Here is a 16,705-nt window from a genome sequence, read left to right as displayed (position 1 = left end):
TCCTTACGGAGTCCCCAGCATCCTCTAGGACGTAAGAGAAAATTAGATTTTAAACCTACCGGTAAATCTTTTTCTCGTAGTCCGTAGAGGATGCTGGGTGCCCGTCCCAAGTGCGGTCTACTTCTGCAAGACTTGTATATAGTTATTGCTTACATAAGGGTTATATGTTAGTTTTCATCGGTCTTGGACTGATGCTATGTTGTTTTCATACTGTTAACTGGGTAGTATATCACAAGTTATACGGTGTGATTGGTGTGGCTGGTATGAATCTTGACCTTGGATTAACAAAAATCCTTTCCTCGTACTGTCCGTCTCCTCTGGGCACAGTTTCTCTAACTGAGGTATGGAGGAGGGGCATAGAGGGAGGAGCCAGTGCACACCCAGATCTAAAGTCTTTCTTAAAGTGCCCATGTCTGCTGCGGAGCCCGTCTATCCCCCATGGTCCTTACGGAGTCCCCATCATCCTCTACGGACTACGAGAAAAAAAAATTACCGGTAGGTTTAAAATGTTATTTTTTTCTCTGCAACCCACTGCTAAATTGTGCTTCCTAGCTGTTTTTTATAAAATCACTTAATTAAATCTAACTCTGATTACGTCAGAGAAGGCCAGGTACCCTACACCATAAGAGGGGGTTTGAAATTTTGACTTGTCTACTTAAAGATCACCAAAATCTGATGACAAGGTCAATTACATCCCTGGGTGGGATTGAACCACCAACCTTTTGGTTAATAGCCCATGTAAGTGCAAGAAATCCTGAAGCACTCACTCATCATGGGAAAGTACCAATGTGTTTCTTACAAAAATTCTCCAGATTATTGACTTTTTAAAGTTTTTCTAGGAAACGTTCTAGATGAATGCTTATTAGCCTTTGTCAGTATTGACTTTCGCAAGGTGTCTCTGTGGCGCAATCGGTTAGCATGTTTGGCTATTAACCAAAAGGTTGGTGGTTCAATCCCACCCAGGGATGTAATTGACCTTGTAATCAGATTTTGGTGATCTTTAAGTAGACAAGTCAAAATTTCAAAAACCCCCCTTATGGTGTAGGGTACCTGGCCTTCTCTGATGTAATCAGAGTTAGATTTGATTAAGTGATTTTATAAAAAAACAGCTAGGAAGCACAATTTAGCAGTGAGTTGCAGAGAAAAAAAATTATGCTGGCAGAAAAGTCCAATTGAGTGATTAAACAGCTCTTCATTTTCTGATTTTATGTTTATGCTAACAAATTTGCTCTCTGAAAAGTGTCCACAAAGCCAAGTCTCTGATTAACACCTTTGTAGGAATGGTTTTTCACCTATTACTGAATTAAACTTGCTTCATTGGAAAGGCATCAAAGATGCATCCTCATTTCAATGTCTACTGAAATAATACAGGTTGACACCAGGAAACGTCACTGCATCCTTGCTGCTTCCTCATGGGGAAGTCTGTTTAATGTGAAAACAAGGTGATATCTAATCAGCACACAGGTAAGGAATTAAGAAAATCTTTCTTTATGGGTGAAGATGTTTCTCACAAATTGTTGTCCCAATGCATCATTGAAATTCAAGATGGAAGATGATTTTCATATATCACTTGTACATTTTGCATTGCTCTTCTGGTGACAATGTAGTTTGTTTTTGTCAATTACCATTTCAGTAATAGGGTAAAGAAAATTAAGTGGATTTTTTAAAGAAAACAATGCTGTCAATATACTATTAAAACAAATTAAAATGATAAAAGTTATTGTACTTTAAGTAAAAATAAAAGTGCCAAAATATCAATCCCAGTTTTTGATTACTTTAATTATAAAAAAAAAAATGCACATAGCAGAGGATAGTTTCGATCAATCGACCTCTGGGTTATGGGCCCAGCATGCTTCCATTGCACTACTCTGCTGCTCATGGAAGTGTCAGAGATCCTGAAGACTAAATTGATTAAAGGCCTTAAAGTACTGGACTATAAGGAAAGACTTACTAGGCTGAATATTTATACACTAGAAAAGAGGTGCCTAAGAGGAGATATTATTAATATCTTCAAATATGTAAAGATACATAACAAAGAGTTATCAGAGGAATTATTTATTAAAAGAACACGTGGTCACTCGCTGCGACTGGAGGAAAGTTCAGAACGCAATGGAGGAAAGGTTTCTTTACTGTTAGGGCAATCAGGATGTGGAATTCCCTGCCAGGGAAGGTGGTAATGGCGGACTCTGTAATTGGATTTAAAAAAGGAATGGATACATTTCTGAATGAAAAAGCTATCCAAGGTTATAATACTTAAAATATCAACATGGTTAATCCGGGGGTAACATGAGTTATAGTAGCTAACTAGTCATAAAACATTATTCAGCAAGTATGTAGAATCATCACAACTTAAAACAGGTTGAACACGATGGGCAATTTGCCTCTATTCAACCTCAAAAACTATGTTACTATATTACTATGTTATTGTAGTATACAGAACACCACAATGCAATGAGCAGTGATAGTGAGCACTGATGAGGATACTAGAACTGACACTGAGCAGCAAGATGCAGCACTGGACTATTAGTAATGTACTGTATTATGCTGAGCAACACAATGCAGCACAAGACAATGAACAGTGATACTGAGCACTGATGAGGATACTACTGAGAACTGACACTGAGCAGGAGAGACACACTACTAGTATTACTGAGCAGCAATAAGTAACCACTGATACTGAGCACTGATATTGAGATTTCCACTGAGAGAACATAGCCACGTCCTCTCCGCTCTCTCTTCAATGCACGAGTAAAAATGGCAGCAACGCGCAGCTCTTTATATGGAATCCGAATCTCGCGAGAATCCGACAGCGGGATGATGACATTTTCCCTTGTTCAGGTTTTCCGAGTCAGGCGGGAACAACCGAGCCTGCCTCGGACCAGTGTAAACCACGTGGAGTTCGTGGGGAATTCGGTTCTCGGAGAACCGAACCCGCTCCTCTCTACCTTATACCCTATCAATTTTTTTATTTTCAATCTAAGCCCCTGCAGTTTTCTGTAAGCATCTGCTTCGCTATGATGATCAACAAGTCACAAGGGCAAACACTCAGGGTTTGAGGCGTAGATCTTAGGACCAGCTGCTACAAGCATGGCAGAGGTGTCACTATCACTGGTGACACCCAGAGAGGTGGCGAGGGAGATTGTAATGCAGTGCGCGCAGATAAGCAGTGCAATGGTAAAAAGGAGGCATGGTTTCATAGGTAGGGGCGTGGCCTGGTGGCCTGAATCTACATTTTGTTGCTCCGGGTGTCCCGGGGGTTGGGGGCTGCACCCGGGGACTAGTGTGTGAGCGGTGCTGGCTCCTGCAAAGTGACAGGGCATGGCCACCCAGCATGACGCCTCCCTTCTTGACCATGCTGTAATTGCAGTCGCACTGCAGTTCAGCGTGATCATAAAAAATGGTGTAGGCTCCTGCTGGTGCAGACTGTATGTGCGCGCAGGAAGCCGCCACCATTTTTGTGATCACAGCGGCTGAATGTGATGTCATACAGTCGCTGTGACCACGCCCCCTGTGTCTCCTCCGTTGCAGACCCCATTTTGAAGCCTTGCCCCCGCACCGCTCCATCCCTGACTTGGAAATGGAGTGTTGCTGACCCACCTCTCCCCCCCTTCCCCGCCCCGATTGACAGGCAGAGGCGATCACATTCTCTGCGGGGTGCCGCAGAAAATGCAGGCACATGCGTATGCTCTTAGCAATTTTTGCAGTTGGATCGCTTATTGTGATTGCAATCCAACCTGAATCAGGCCCTATTACCTATCACAATGCGCTGCGGGCAGTACAAAATTGGGTTAATATAGGAGAAAAACCCCCAGACCTGTGCTCCTTAACTGTACCTGGTGGCTAGTGGAGCGGCTGCCCAGTAATCAGTGTCCACCGCAGTGCGCACACGGCCCACCCCCTACGGCCTCGCTCCCCTTCAGCAGCGGCCTCGTGATCCGGAAGGGTGGTGTGTGTGTGACTGACCTTAGGATGAAACCGGAGCCTCCGCTGCAGTGACCCAGCAACCAGGGCATGGGAGTATACAGCGCCGCTGGGAGTGATGAAGCTGCAGTAAAGATGTCTATTAGACCTAGCCTGCTGCAGCCCTTGTAGATTCTCATAAAACAAGTTCTTCTTTTCTTGTCAAAATTAATAGCTAAGAATAGGCTGCCTGAGGCAGGCCCCTGTTAATTGGCCTGCTACTGAAGGCACCAACTACAAACTGAGCTCCCTGTTCATGGAAGCGGGGTTATAGAGGAGAATGCACTGAGCTTCTTGGGAACAGTCAAAAGCTTTGAGCCGGTTGGTGCCTCAGATCAAGATCCTACTCTACACCCCAATGTGAATCCTTGTGGAGTCCAGTGTACCCCACAGAAGAAATTAATGTGTCACACCCATTGGCAGCAACCTTAGAATAGCTGCTGACGGGCACAATTGAGAAAGGAAGGGGGGGGGGGGACATTTGAATCCAGCACATAGATGCAATTCAAATATGTAATTCGTACCTTCCTATTTTAAAATATAATGGATGAACCTCACCCTGTGAGAACAATCTTCATGATCAAGAGATCTCATATGCAAAATAAATATGAGTTGGGATAGGGCTGGGGAGGGCTGCTCGGGCAGCACCTCCCCCGTCAAGTTAAGGAGATTCAACTGAGGAAGCACAAGGGAACTCTCGTCTGGGGACAACAACTGCAGGGAGACCACATCTTTTCAGATGAACATGGGAGGGCGGAAGGCTGCCTAATACTGAAGCACCATATGCAACAACTAGTACAAGCATTCCTGGGGGAAGGTCTGCAGCAGACGGATTTGCATACGGTGATGTTATCCAAGCAGTGGGCCAAAGTTGACTGGAACCCTCATCTGCATATGAAAAGAGAAAAGGGGCATGCAGGGCATGGCGGCCTTTTGCAGTGCTTGGATGACCCCTAGTTCACATTAAACACCCCCACCCTCCTTTGGTGTGGGGCTCATGTTGGCCATGCCCCATCCCCTGAAGCATTCAAGCTGATTTCTTGCAGCAGCTGGGCACTGTAACAGCTCCAGAGCTGTTCTGTAAGGCAAGTAAAAGGGTGTGGGCCCTGCAGCACCACCTGTAGTTCGCATTGTGCGTTGGAAGGCACAAAGTAAGCAGACGGGAGGAGAAGTCAGGATAGTGCGCAAGGGCATTCTTTTCTCTTAGTCCGTAGAGGATGCTGGGGTCACATTAAGAACCATGGGGTATAGACGGGATCCGCAAGAGACATGGGCACTTTAAGACTTTCAAAGGGTGTGAACTGGCTCCTCCCTCTATGCCCCTCCTCCAGACTCCAGTTATAGGAACTGTGCCCAGGGAGACGGACATTTCGAGGAAAGGATTTATTGTTAAACTAAGGTGAGCATCTTACCAGCTCACACCTTAAACATGCCGCAGAACGTGGCATTCAACAGAACACAAGCCAACGGCATGAACAATTGCAGCAAAAAGCTGACCAGAACCATAACACAACATGTGTATAACCACAAGTAATAACTGCAGACACAGTATGGACTGGGACGGGTGCCCAGCATCCTCTACAGACTAAGAGAAAAGGATTTACCGGTAGGTATTAAAATCCTATTTTCTCATACGACCTAGAGGATGCTGGGGTCACATTAAGAACCATGGGGTTATACCAAAGCTCTTGAACGGGTGGGAGAGTGCGTACGACTCTGCAGCACCGAATGACCCAACTTAAGGTTATCATCAGCCAAGGTATCAAACTTGTAAAACTTAGCAAAAGTGTTTACTAAATAGCTGCTCGGCAAAGTTGCAATGCCGAGACTCCCCGACCAGCTGCCAAGGATGAACCCACCTTTCTAGTAGAATGGGTCTTCACCTACTTCAGTAACGGCAATCCTGCCGTGGAACGAGCATGCTGAATCTTACCACAGATCCAGCGCATAATGGTCTGCATGGAAGCAGGACACCAAATCCTGTTGGGAGCATACAGGACAAACAGAGCCTCTGTTTTCCTAATCTGAACCGTTCTGGTGACATACATTTTCAAAGTTCTGACCACAGCCAGAGACTTTGACTCAACGAAGGTGTCAGTGGCCAAAGGCACCATGTGGAAAGATGAACCACCTTCGGCAGAAATTGTTGACGTGTCCTCAATTCTGCTCTATCTTCATGAAAGATCAAATAAAGGCTCTTGTGATACTGCATGGTTTGTACTGTTTTCCATGTGCTCCCAGACCTTTAAGCAAGTAGCATGGTCAAGAAAGTTCTGTTTGAAAAGAAACAACATTTACTGTCATTGTTATGCAAATAAACTTACATTAAAGCTAACAAGAAAGCACACTCGTTCTGTCTTTAAACTGATAAAAGAAACCCCAATAATATGGGGCATGCAAAAATTGAGATAAAACTCAGTTTTGCTCCTCTCCACGGAAATCTTTAATAAAAGGCAAAATATTTGTTAGTTCTGAAGAGAAACCAGAGCATGACCAAGATTCCACCTGTCGCCTGAGTGCCATGCCAGCAGTTCTCATTCAGCTGAAAGTGAGCACCCAATTTGAATGAAAGAAAGCAGATTTCTCACCAGGCTTCCCCTTGCTATAAACATGGTTTGTACTCTTTTCCATGTGCTCCCAGATCTTTCAAGCAATTAGTGTGGTCAAGAAAGTTCTGTTTGAAAAGAAACAAACATTTACTGTCATTTCTATGCAAATGAGCTTACATTAAAGCACACTCGTTCTATCTTTAAACCGATAAAATAAAACCCCAATAAGATGGGGCATGCAAAAATTGAGATAAAACTCAGTTTTGCTCCTCTCCACGGAAATCTTTAGTAAAAGGCGAAAGATTTGTTCGTTCTGAAGAGAAACCAGAACATGACCAAGATTCCACCTGTCGCCTGAGTGCCATGCCAGCAGTCCTCATTCAGCTCAAAGTGAGCACCCAATTTGAAAGAAAGAAAGCAGATTTCTCACCAGGCTTCCCCTTGCTATAAACATGGTTTGTACTCTTTTCCATGTGCTCCCAGATCTTTCAAGCAATTAGTATAGTCAAGAAAGTTCTGTTTGAAAAGAAACAAACATTTACTGTCATTTCTATGCAAATGAGCTTACATTAAAGCACACTCGTTCTATCTTTAAACCGATAAAAGAAACCCCAATAAGACGGAGCATGCAAAAATTGAGATAAAACTCAGTTTTGCTCCTCTCCACGGAAATCTTTAGTAAAAGGCGAAAGATCTGTTCGTTTTGAAGAGAAACCAGAGCATGACCAAGATTCCACCTGTCGCCTGAGTGCCATGCCAGCAATCCTCATTCAGCTCAAAGTGAGCACCCAATTTGAAAGAAAGAAAGCAGATTTCTCACCAGGCTTCCCCTTGCTATAAACATGGTTTGTACTCTTTTCCATGTGCTCCCAGATCTTTCAAGCAATTAGTGTGGTCAAGAAAGTTCTGTTTGAAAAGAAACAAACATTTACTGTCATTTCTATGCAAATGAGCTTACATTAAAGCACACTCGTTCTATCTTTAAACCGATAAAATAAAATCCCAATAAGATGGGGCATGCAAAAATTGAGATAAAACTCAGTTTTGCTCCTCTCCACGGAAATCTTTAGTAAAAGGCGAAAGATTTGTTCATTCTGAAGAGAAACCAGAACATGACCAAGATTCCACCTGTCGCCTGAGTGCCATGCCAGCAGTCCTCATTCAGCTCAAAGTGAGCACCCAATTTGAAAGAAAGAAAGCAGATTTCTCACCAGGCTTCCCCTTGCTATAAACATGGTTTGTACTCTTTTCCATGTGCTCCCAGATCTTTCAAGCATTTAGTATAGTCAAGAAAGTTCTGTTTGAAAAGAAACAAACATTTACTGTCATTTCTATGCAAATGAGCTTACATTAAAGCACACTCGTTCTATCTTTAAACCGATAAAAGAAACCCCAATAAGACGGAGCATGCAAAAATTGAGATAAAACTCAGTTTTGCTCCTCTCCACGGAAATCTTTAGTAAAAGGCGAAAGATCTGTTCGTTTTGAAGAGAAACCAGAGTATGACTAAGATTCCACCTGTCGCCTGAGTGCCATGCCAGCAGTCCTCATTCAGCGCAAAGTGAGCACCCAATTTGAAAGAAAGAAAGCAGATTTCTCACCAGGCTTCCCCTTGCTATAAGCATGGTTTGTACTCTTTTCCATGTGCTCCCAGATCTTTCAAGCAATTAGAATGGTCAAGAAAGTTCTGCTTGAAAAGAAACAGACATTAATAGTCATTGTTATGCAAATAAACTTACATTAAAGCTAACAAGAAACTGATAAAAGAAACCCCAATAATATGGGGCATGCAAAAATTGAGATAAAACTCAGTTTTGCTCCTCTCCACAGAAATCTTTAATAAAAGGCGAAAGATTTGTTCGTTCTGAAGAGAAACCAGAGCATGACCAAGATTCCACCTGTCGCCTAAATGCTGTGCCAGCAGTCCTCATTCAGATCAAAGTGAGCGCCCAACTTGAAAGTAAGCAGATTTCTCACCTGGCTTCTCCTTGCTATAAGCATGGTTTGTACTGTATTCCATGTGCTCCCAGATCTTTCAAGCAAGTAGCATGGTCAAGAAAGTTCTGTTTGAAAAGAAACAAACATTTACTGTCATTTCTATGCAAATGAGCTTACATTAAAGCACACTCATTCTATCTTTAAACCGATAAAAGAAACCCCAAAAAGATGGGGCATGCAAAAATTGAGATAAAACTCGGTTTTGCTCCTCTCCACGGAAATCTTTAATAAAAGGCGAAAGATTTGTTCGTTCTGAAGAGAAACCAGAGCATGACCAAGATTTTTATCTGAAAATATGTGTTCTCCCTGCAGTTGTTGTCCCCAGATGAGAGTTCCCTTGTGCTGCCTCAGTTGAATCTCCTTTACTTGACAGAGATGTGCCTGAGCAGCGGCCCTCCCCAGCCCTATCCCAAATCATACTTATTTTGCATAGGAGATACCATGGTCATGAAGATTGTTCTCCCAGGGTGAGGTTCATTCATTGCATTCTGGGTATGCTGACCCCTGTGATTTTCCCAAATGTGGGAAACTCGCTTTTATACCCTTGTGCACTATCCTGACTTCTCCTCCTGTCTGCTTACTTTGTGCCTTCCAATGCACAATGCAAACTACAGGTAGTGCTGCAGGGCCCACACCCTTTTACTTGCCTTACAGAGCAGCTCTGGAGCTGATACAGTGCCAAGCTGCTGCAAGAAATCAGCTTGAATGCTTCAGGGGATGGGGCATGGCCAACATGAGCCCCACACCGAAGGAGGGTGGGGGTGTTTAATGCGAACTAAGGGTCATCCAAGCGCCGCAAAAGGCCGCCATGCCCTGCATACCCCTTTTCTCTTTTCATATGCAGATGAGGGTTCCAGCCAACTTTGGCCCACTGCTTGGATGACATCACCGTATGCAAATCCGTCTTCTGCAGAACTTCCCCCAGGAATGCTTGCACTAGTTGTTGCATTTGGTTTGTTGTTTGGGGGTGCTTCAGTATTAGGCAGCCTTCTGCCCTCCCATGTTCATCTGAAAATATGTGTTCTCCCTGCAGTTGTTGTCCCCAGATGAGAGTTCCCTTGTGCTGCCTCAGTTGAATCTCCTTTACTTGACAGAGATGTGCATGAGCAGCGGCCCTCCCCAGCCCTATCCCAAATCATACTTATTTTGCATAGGAGATACCATGGTCATGAAGATTGTTCTCCCAGGGTGAGGTTCATTCATTGCATTTTGGGTATGCTGACCCCTGTGATTTACCCAAATGTGGGAAACTCGACTGCATTATTTGTGGTAGTGGGGGACTGTGTTTGTGCTTTCCTCTGGTCAGCTCTGTTAAAACTCAGATTTCTTTGTCTCAGATTTTCCTCTAGCCTTGTTCTTCTTTCGAGAGTTCCCTTGTGCTGCCTCAGGTGGATCTCCTTCACTTGACAGGGGGGTGCCCGAGCAGCGACCCTCCCCAGCTCTAGCCCAACTCCTACTTACCTGCCAGGTGAGATACTATGATCAGGAAGGTGCTTCTCCCAGGGCAAGGCTCACCCATTGCACTCTGGGTGTGCTGCTCCTACGATTTCCCCAAATGTGGGACACTTGACTGCATAATTTGTGTTTCCTCTGGTCGGCTCTCGTATAATTCAGATCTCTTTGTCTCAGGTCTTTCTCCAGCCTAGTTTGCTGTCTGTTTCCACTTCTTTTATCTTGAGCCCCTCCCTTTTATACCCTTGTGCACTATCCTGACTTCTCCTCCCGTCTGCTTACTTTGTGCCTTCCAATGCACAATGCAAACTACAGGTAGTGCTGCAGGGCCCACACAATCTTTTACTTGCCTTAAAGAGCAGCTCTGGAGCTGTTACAGTGCCCAGCTGCTGCAAGAAATCAGCTTGAATGCTTCAGGGGATGGGGCATGGCCAACATGAGCCCCACACCAAAGGTGGGTGGGGGTGTTTAATGCGAACTAGGGGTAATCCAAGCACCGCAAAAGGCCGCCATGCCCTGCACGCCCCTTTTCTCTTTTCATATGCAGATGAGGGTTGAAGCCAACTTTGACCCACTGCTTGGATGACATCACCATATGCAAATCCATCTGCTGCAGGCCTTGCCCCAGGAATGCTTGCACTAGTTGTTGCATTTGGTTTGTTGTTTGGGGGTGCTTCAGTATTAGGCAGCCTTCTGCCCTCCCATGTTCATCTGAAAATATGTGTTCTCCCTGCAGTTGTTGTCCCCAGATGAGAGTTCCCTTGTGCTGCCTCAGTTGAATCTCCTTTACTTGACAGAGATGTGCCTGAGCAGCGGCCCTCCCAGCCCTATCCCAAATCATACTTATTTTGCATAGGAGACACCATGGTCATGAAGATTGTTCACCCAGGGTGAGGTTCATTCATTGCATTCTGGGTATGCTGACCCCTGTGATTTCCCCAAATGTGGGAAACTCGCCTGCATTTTTTGTGGTAGTGGGGGACTGTGTTTGTGTTTTCCTCTGGTCAGCTCTGGTAAAAGTCAGATTTCTTTGTCTCATATATTCCTCTAGCCTTGTTCTTCTTTCGAGAGTTCCCTTGTGCTGCCTCAGTTGGATCTCCTTCACTTGACAGGGGGGTGCCCGAGCAGTGACCCTCCCCAGCTCTAGCCCAACTCCTACTTACCTGCCAGGTGAGATACTATGATCATGAAGGTGCTTCTCCCAGGGCAAGGCTCACCCATTGCACTCTGGGTGTGCTGCTCCTGTGATTTCCCCAAATGTGGGAAACTTGATTGCATAATTTGTGTTTCCCCTGGTCGGCTCTCGTATAATTCAGATCTCTTTGTCTCAGGTCTCTCTCCAGCCTAGTTTGCTGTCTGTTTCCACTTCTCTTTTCTGGAGCCACTCCCTTCTATGCCCTTGCGCACTATCCTGACTTCTCCCGTCTGCTTACTTTGTGCCTTCCAACGCACAATGCGAACTACAGGTAGTGCTGCAGGGCCCACACCCTTTTAGTTGCCTTACAGAGCAGCTCTGGAGCTGTTACAGTGCCCAGCTGCTGCAAGAAATCAGCTTGAATGCTTCAGGGGCTGGGGCATAGCCAACATGAGCCCCACACCAAAGGAGGGTGGGGGTGTTTAATGCGAACTAGGGGTCATCCAAGCACCGCAAAAGGCCGCCATGCCCTGCATGCCCCTTTTCTCTTTTCATATGCAGATGAGGGTTCCAGCCAACTTTGGCCCACTGCTTGGATGACATCACCGTATGCAAATCCGTCTGCTGCAGACCTTCCCCCAGGAATGCTTGTACTAGTTGTTGCATATGGTTTGATATTTGATGGTGCTTCAGTATTAGGCAGCCTTCCGCCCTCCCATGTTCATCTGAAAAGATGTGGTCTCCCTGCAGTTGTTGTCCCCAGACGAGAGTTCCCTTGTGCTTCCTCAGTTGAATCTCCTTAACTTGATGGGGGAGGGGCTGCCCGAGCAGCCACCCTCCCCAGCCCTATCCCAACTCATACTTATTTTGCATATGAGATCTCTTGATCATGAAGATTGTTCTCACAGGGTGAAGTTCATCCATTATATTTTAAAATAGGAAGGTACAAATTACATATTTGAATTGCATCTATGTGCTGGATTCAAATGTCCCCCCCCCCCCCCCTTCCTTTCTCAATTGTGCCCATCAGCAGCTATTCTAAGGTTGCTGCCAATGGGTGTGACACATTAATTTCTTCTGTGGGGTACACAGGACTCCACAAGGATTCACATTGGGGTGTAGAGTAGGATCTTGATCTGAGGCACCAACCGACTCAAAGCTTTTGACTGTTCCCAAGATGCTCAGCGCATCCTCCTCTATAACCCCGCTTCCATGAACAGGGAGCTCAGTTTGTAGTTGGTGCCTTCAGTAGCAGGCCACTTAACAGGGGCCTGCCTCAGGAAGCCAATTCTTAGCTATTCATTTTGACAAGAAAAGAAGAACTTGTTTTATGAGAATCTACAAGGGCTGCAGCAGGCTAGGTCTAATAGACATCTTTACTGCAGCTTCATCACTCCCAGCGGCACTGTATACTCCCGTGCCCTGGTTGCTGGGTCACTGCAGCGGAGGCTCCGGTTTCTTCCTAAGGTCAGTCACACACACACCGCCCTTCCGGATCACGAGGCCGCTGATGAAGGGGAGCGTGGCCGTAGGGGGTGGACCGTGTGCGCACTGGCGTGGACACTGATTACTGGGCAGCCGCTCCACTAGCCACCAGGTACAGTTAAGGAGCACAGGTCTGGGGGGTTTTCTCCTATATTAAACCAATTTTGTACTGCCCGCAGCGCATTGTGATAGGTAATAGGGCCTGATTCAGGTTGGATTGCAATCACAATAAGTGATCCAACTGCAAAAATTGCTAAGAGCATACGCATGTGCCTGCATTTTCTGCAGCACCCCGCAGAGAATGCGATCGCCTCTGCCTGTCAATCGGGGCAGGGGGGGAGAGGGGGGTCAGCAACACTCCATTTCCAAGTCAGGGATGGAGCGGTGCGGGGGCAAGGCTTCAAAATGGGGTCTGCAATGGAGGAGACACAGGGGGCGTGGTCACAGCAGCTGTATGACATCACATTCAGCCGCTGTGATCACAAAAATGGTGGCGGCTTCCTGCGCGCACATACAGTCTGCACCAGCAGGAGGCTACACCATTTTTTATGATCACGCTGAACTGCAGTGCGACTGCAATTACAGCATGGTCAAGAAGGGAGGCGTCATGCTGGGTGGCCATAAGAGATGAGCGGGTTCGGTTCCTCGGAATCCGAACCCGCCCGAACTTCACCCTTTTTTGCTCGGGTCCGAGCAGACTCGGATCCTCTCGCCTTGCTCGGTTAACCCGAGCGCGCCCGAACGTCATCATCCCGCTGTCGGATTCTCACGAGACTTGGATTCTATATAAGGAGCCGCGCGTCGCCGCCATTTTCACACGTGCATTGAGATTGATAGGGAGAGGACGTGGCTGGCGTCCTCTCCGTTTAGATTAGAAGATAGAGACGAGTGACATTTGATTTACTACTAATTTGGGGAGCAGTTGAACTTGTCAGGAGTACTCAGTAGTGCAGAGTTTTGCTGATAGTGACCACCAGTTTTATTATTTATAATCCGTTCTCTGCCTGAAAAAAAACGATACACATACCATATCTGTGCTCAGCCTCAGTGTGCTGCATGATATATCATCTATGTATATCTGACTGTGCTGAGTGCTCACTGCTCACACAGCTTAATTGTGGGGGAGACTGGGGAGCAGTTATAGCAGGAGTACAGTGCACACTTTTGCTGCCAGTGTGACCACCAGTATATTGTCTGCCTGAAAAAGTTAAACACTCCTGTGGTGTTTTTTTTTTATTCTATAAATGCATTCTGCTGACAGTGTCCAGCAGGTCCGTCATACATATATTATATAAATATTTACCTGCAGTAGTGTTATATTTTTTTTTTCATCTTTATCATCTCTATATTAGCAGACGCAGTACGGTAGTCCACGGCTGTGGCTATCTCTGTGTCGTCAGTGCTCGTCCATAATTGTATACCTACCTACCTGTGGTGGTTTTTTTTTTTCTATCTTCTTCATACTAGTAGTTTAGGAGTCTACTGACAGTGTCCACCAGGTCCATCATTATATTATATACCTACAGTAGTAATATATTTATTATATTATCTATACTAGCAGACGCAGTACGGTAGTCCACGGCTGTGGCTATCTCTGTGTCGTCAGTGCTCGTCCATAATTGTATACCTACCTACCTGTGGTGGGGTTTTTTTTTTATCTTCTTCATACTAGCAGTTTAGCAGTCTGCTGACAGTGTCCACCAGGTCCGTCATTATATTATATACCTACAGTAGTAATATATTTATTATATTATCTATACTAGCAGATGCAGTACGGTAGTCCACGGCTGTACCTACCTCTGTGTCGTCAGTGCTCGTCCATAATTGTATACCTACCTGTGGTGGGGTTTTTTTTTCTATCTTCTTCATACTAGTAGTTTAGGAGTCTGCTGACAGTGTCCACCAGGTCCGTCATTATATTATATACCTACAGTAGTAATATATTTAGTATATTATCTATACTAGCAGACGCAGTACGGTAGTCCACGGCTGTACCTACCTCTGTGTCGTCACTCGTCCATAATTGTATACCTAACTGTGGTGGTTTTTTTTTTCTATCTTCTTCATACTAGTAGTTTAGCAGTCTGCTGACAGTGTCCACCAGGTCCGTCATTATATTATATATACCTACAGTAGTTATATATATTTTTTTTATATCATTAATTATCATCTCTATACTAGCAGACGCAGTACGGTAGGCCACGGCTGTGGCTATCTCTGTGTCGTCAGTGCTCGTCCATAATTGTATACCTACCTACCTGTGGTGGAAGTTTTTTTCTATCTTCTTCATACTAGTAGTTTAGCAGTCTGCTGACAGTGTCCACCAGGTCCGTCATTATATTATATATACCTACAGTAGTTATATATATATTTTTTTTTATATCATTAATTATCATCTCTATACTAGCAGACGCAGTACGGTAGTCCACGGCTGTAGCTACCTCTGTGTCGTCAGTCACTCGTCATCCATAAGTATACTAGTATCCATCCATCTCCATTGTTTACCTGAGGTGCCTTTTAGTTGTGCCTATTAAAATATGGAGAACAAAAATGTTGAGGTTCCAAAAATAGGGAAAGATCAAGATCCACTTCCACCTCGTGCTGAAGCTGCTGCCACTAGTCATGGCCGAGACGATGAAATTCCATCAACGTCGTCTGCCAAGGCCGATGCCCAATGTCATAGTACAGAGCATGTAAAATCCAAAACACAAAAGATCAGTAAAAAAATGACTCAAAAATCTAAATAAAAATCGTCGGAGGAGAAGCGTAAACTTGCCAATATGCCATTTACCACACGGAGTGGCAAGGAACGGCTGAGGCCCTGGCCTATCTTCATGGCTAGTGGTTCAGCTTCACATGAGGATGGAAGCACTCAGCCTCTCGCTAGAAAAATGAAAAGACTTAAGCTGGCAAAAGCACAGCAAAGAACTGTGCGTTCTTCAAAATCACAAATCCACAAGGAGAGTCCAATTGTGTCGGTTGCGATGCCTGACCTTCCCAACACTGGACGTGAAGAGCATGCACCTTCCACCATTTGCACGCCCCCTGCAAGTGCTGGAAGGAGCACCCGCAGTCCAGTTCCTGATAGTCAGATTGAAGATGTCAGTGTTGAAGTACACCAGGATGAGGAGAATATGGGTGTTGCTGGCGCTGGGGAGGAAATTGACAAGGAGGATTCTGATGGTGAGGTGGTTTGTTTAAGTCAGGCACCCGGCGAGACACCTGTTGTCCGTGGGAGGAATATGGCCATTGACATGCCTGGTGAAAATACCAAAAAAATCAGCTCTTCGGTGTGGAAGTATTTCAACAGAAATGCGGACAACAGGTGTCAAGCCGTGTGTTGCCTTTGTCAAGCTGTAATAAGTAGGGGTAAGGACGTTAACCACCTCGGAACATCCTCCCTTATACGTCACCTGCAGCGCATTCATCATAAGTCAGTGACAAGTTCAAAAACTTTGGGCGACAGCGGAAGCAGTCCACTGACCAGTAAATCCCTTCCTCTTGTAACCAAGCTCACGCAAACCACCCCACCAACTCCCTCAGTGTCAATTTCCTCCTTCCCCAGGAATGCCAATAGTCCTGCAGGCCATGTCACTGGCAATTCTGACGAGTTCTCTCCTGCCTGGGATTCCTCCGATGCATCCTTGAGTGTAACGCCTACTGCTGCTGGCGCTGCTGTTGTTGCTGCTGGGAGTCGATGGTCATCCCAGAGGGGAAGTCGTAAGACCACTTTTACTACTTCCACCAAGCAATTGACTGTCCAACAGTCCTTTGCGAGGAAGATGAAATATCACAGCAGTCATCCTGCTGCAAAGCGGATAACTGAGGCCTTGGCATCCTGGGCAGTGAGAAACGTGGTTCCGGTATCCATCATTACTTCAGAGCCAACTATAGACTTGATTGAGGTACTGTGTCCCCGGTACCAAATACTATCTAGGTTCCATTTCTCTAGGCAGGCGATACCGAAAATGTACACAGACCTCAGAAAAAGACTCACCAGTGTCCTAAAAAATGCAGTTGTACCCAATGTCCACTTAACCACGGACATGTGGACAAGTGGAGCAGGGCAGACTCAGGACTATATGACTGTGACAGCCCACTGGGTAGATGTATTGACTCCCGCCGC

At 45.5% G+C, this 16,705-nt stretch overlaps 12 non-coding genes and 1 pseudogene across 12 annotated transcripts; 6 read left to right on the top strand and 7 right to left on the bottom strand.

Annotated features, from left to right (window-relative positions):
* The first annotated feature begins 894 nt into the window (after nucleotides 1-894).
* TRNAN-AUU (transfer RNA asparagine (anticodon AUU)) lies at nucleotides 895-968 on the top strand. The gene has a single exon. It is a non-coding gene; the product is annotated as a tRNA-Asn (tRNA).
* A 5,367-nt stretch (nucleotides 969-6,335) lies between these two features.
* Nucleotides 6,336-6,451, bottom strand: LOC134996958 (U5 spliceosomal RNA). Its single transcript, XR_010199517.1, has one exon. It is a non-coding gene; the product is annotated as a U5 spliceosomal RNA (small nuclear RNA).
* A 275-nt stretch (nucleotides 6,452-6,726) lies between these two features.
* On the bottom strand, nucleotides 6,727-6,842 carry LOC134996875 (U5 spliceosomal RNA). The gene has a single exon (XR_010199436.1). It is a non-coding gene; the product is annotated as a U5 spliceosomal RNA (small nuclear RNA).
* A 274-nt stretch (nucleotides 6,843-7,116) lies between these two features.
* On the bottom strand, nucleotides 7,117-7,232 carry LOC134996918 (U5 spliceosomal RNA). Its single transcript, XR_010199478.1, has one exon. It is a non-coding gene; the product is annotated as a U5 spliceosomal RNA (small nuclear RNA).
* Nucleotides 7,233-7,507: 275 nt separating this feature from the next.
* LOC134996920 (U5 spliceosomal RNA) lies at nucleotides 7,508-7,623 on the bottom strand. The gene has a single exon (XR_010199480.1). It is a non-coding gene; the product is annotated as a U5 spliceosomal RNA (small nuclear RNA).
* Nucleotides 7,624-7,897: 274 nt separating this feature from the next.
* On the bottom strand, nucleotides 7,898-8,013 carry LOC134996889 (U5 spliceosomal RNA). The gene has a single exon (XR_010199449.1). It is a non-coding gene; the product is annotated as a U5 spliceosomal RNA (small nuclear RNA).
* Nucleotides 8,014-8,277: 264 nt separating this feature from the next.
* Nucleotides 8,278-8,393, bottom strand: LOC134996935 (U5 spliceosomal RNA). Its single transcript, XR_010199494.1, has one exon. It is a non-coding gene; the product is annotated as a U5 spliceosomal RNA (small nuclear RNA).
* Nucleotides 8,394-8,663: 270 nt separating this feature from the next.
* LOC134996911 (U5 spliceosomal RNA) lies at nucleotides 8,664-8,779 on the bottom strand. Its single transcript, XR_010199471.1, has one exon. It is a non-coding gene; the product is annotated as a U5 spliceosomal RNA (small nuclear RNA).
* A 144-nt stretch (nucleotides 8,780-8,923) lies between these two features.
* On the top strand, nucleotides 8,924-9,051 carry LOC134997466 (U1 spliceosomal RNA; annotated as a pseudogene).
* Nucleotides 9,052-9,644: 593 nt separating this feature from the next.
* Nucleotides 9,645-9,808, top strand: LOC134997113 (U1 spliceosomal RNA). Its single transcript, XR_010199666.1, has one exon. It is a non-coding gene; the product is annotated as a U1 spliceosomal RNA (small nuclear RNA).
* Nucleotides 9,809-9,960: 152 nt separating this feature from the next.
* Nucleotides 9,961-10,123, top strand: LOC134997271 (U1 spliceosomal RNA). Its single transcript, XR_010199817.1, has one exon. It is a non-coding gene; the product is annotated as a U1 spliceosomal RNA (small nuclear RNA).
* Nucleotides 10,124-10,798: 675 nt separating this feature from the next.
* On the top strand, nucleotides 10,799-10,962 carry LOC134997155 (U1 spliceosomal RNA). The gene has a single exon (XR_010199706.1). It is a non-coding gene; the product is annotated as a U1 spliceosomal RNA (small nuclear RNA).
* A 152-nt stretch (nucleotides 10,963-11,114) lies between these two features.
* Nucleotides 11,115-11,277, top strand: LOC134997378 (U1 spliceosomal RNA). Its single transcript, XR_010199902.1, has one exon. It is a non-coding gene; the product is annotated as a U1 spliceosomal RNA (small nuclear RNA).
* Nucleotides 11,278-16,705: the final 5,428 nt, after the last annotated feature.

Source organism: Pseudophryne corroboree, unplaced genomic scaffold (assembly GCF_028390025.1).
Source record: "Pseudophryne corroboree isolate aPseCor3 unplaced genomic scaffold, aPseCor3.hap2 scaffold_144, whole genome shotgun sequence".
NCBI lineage: Eukaryota > Metazoa > Chordata > Amphibia > Anura > Myobatrachidae > Pseudophryne > Pseudophryne corroboree.
The sequence above is the reverse complement of the archived record's forward strand: the minus strand, read 5'-3'. Positions and strand labels throughout refer to the sequence as shown.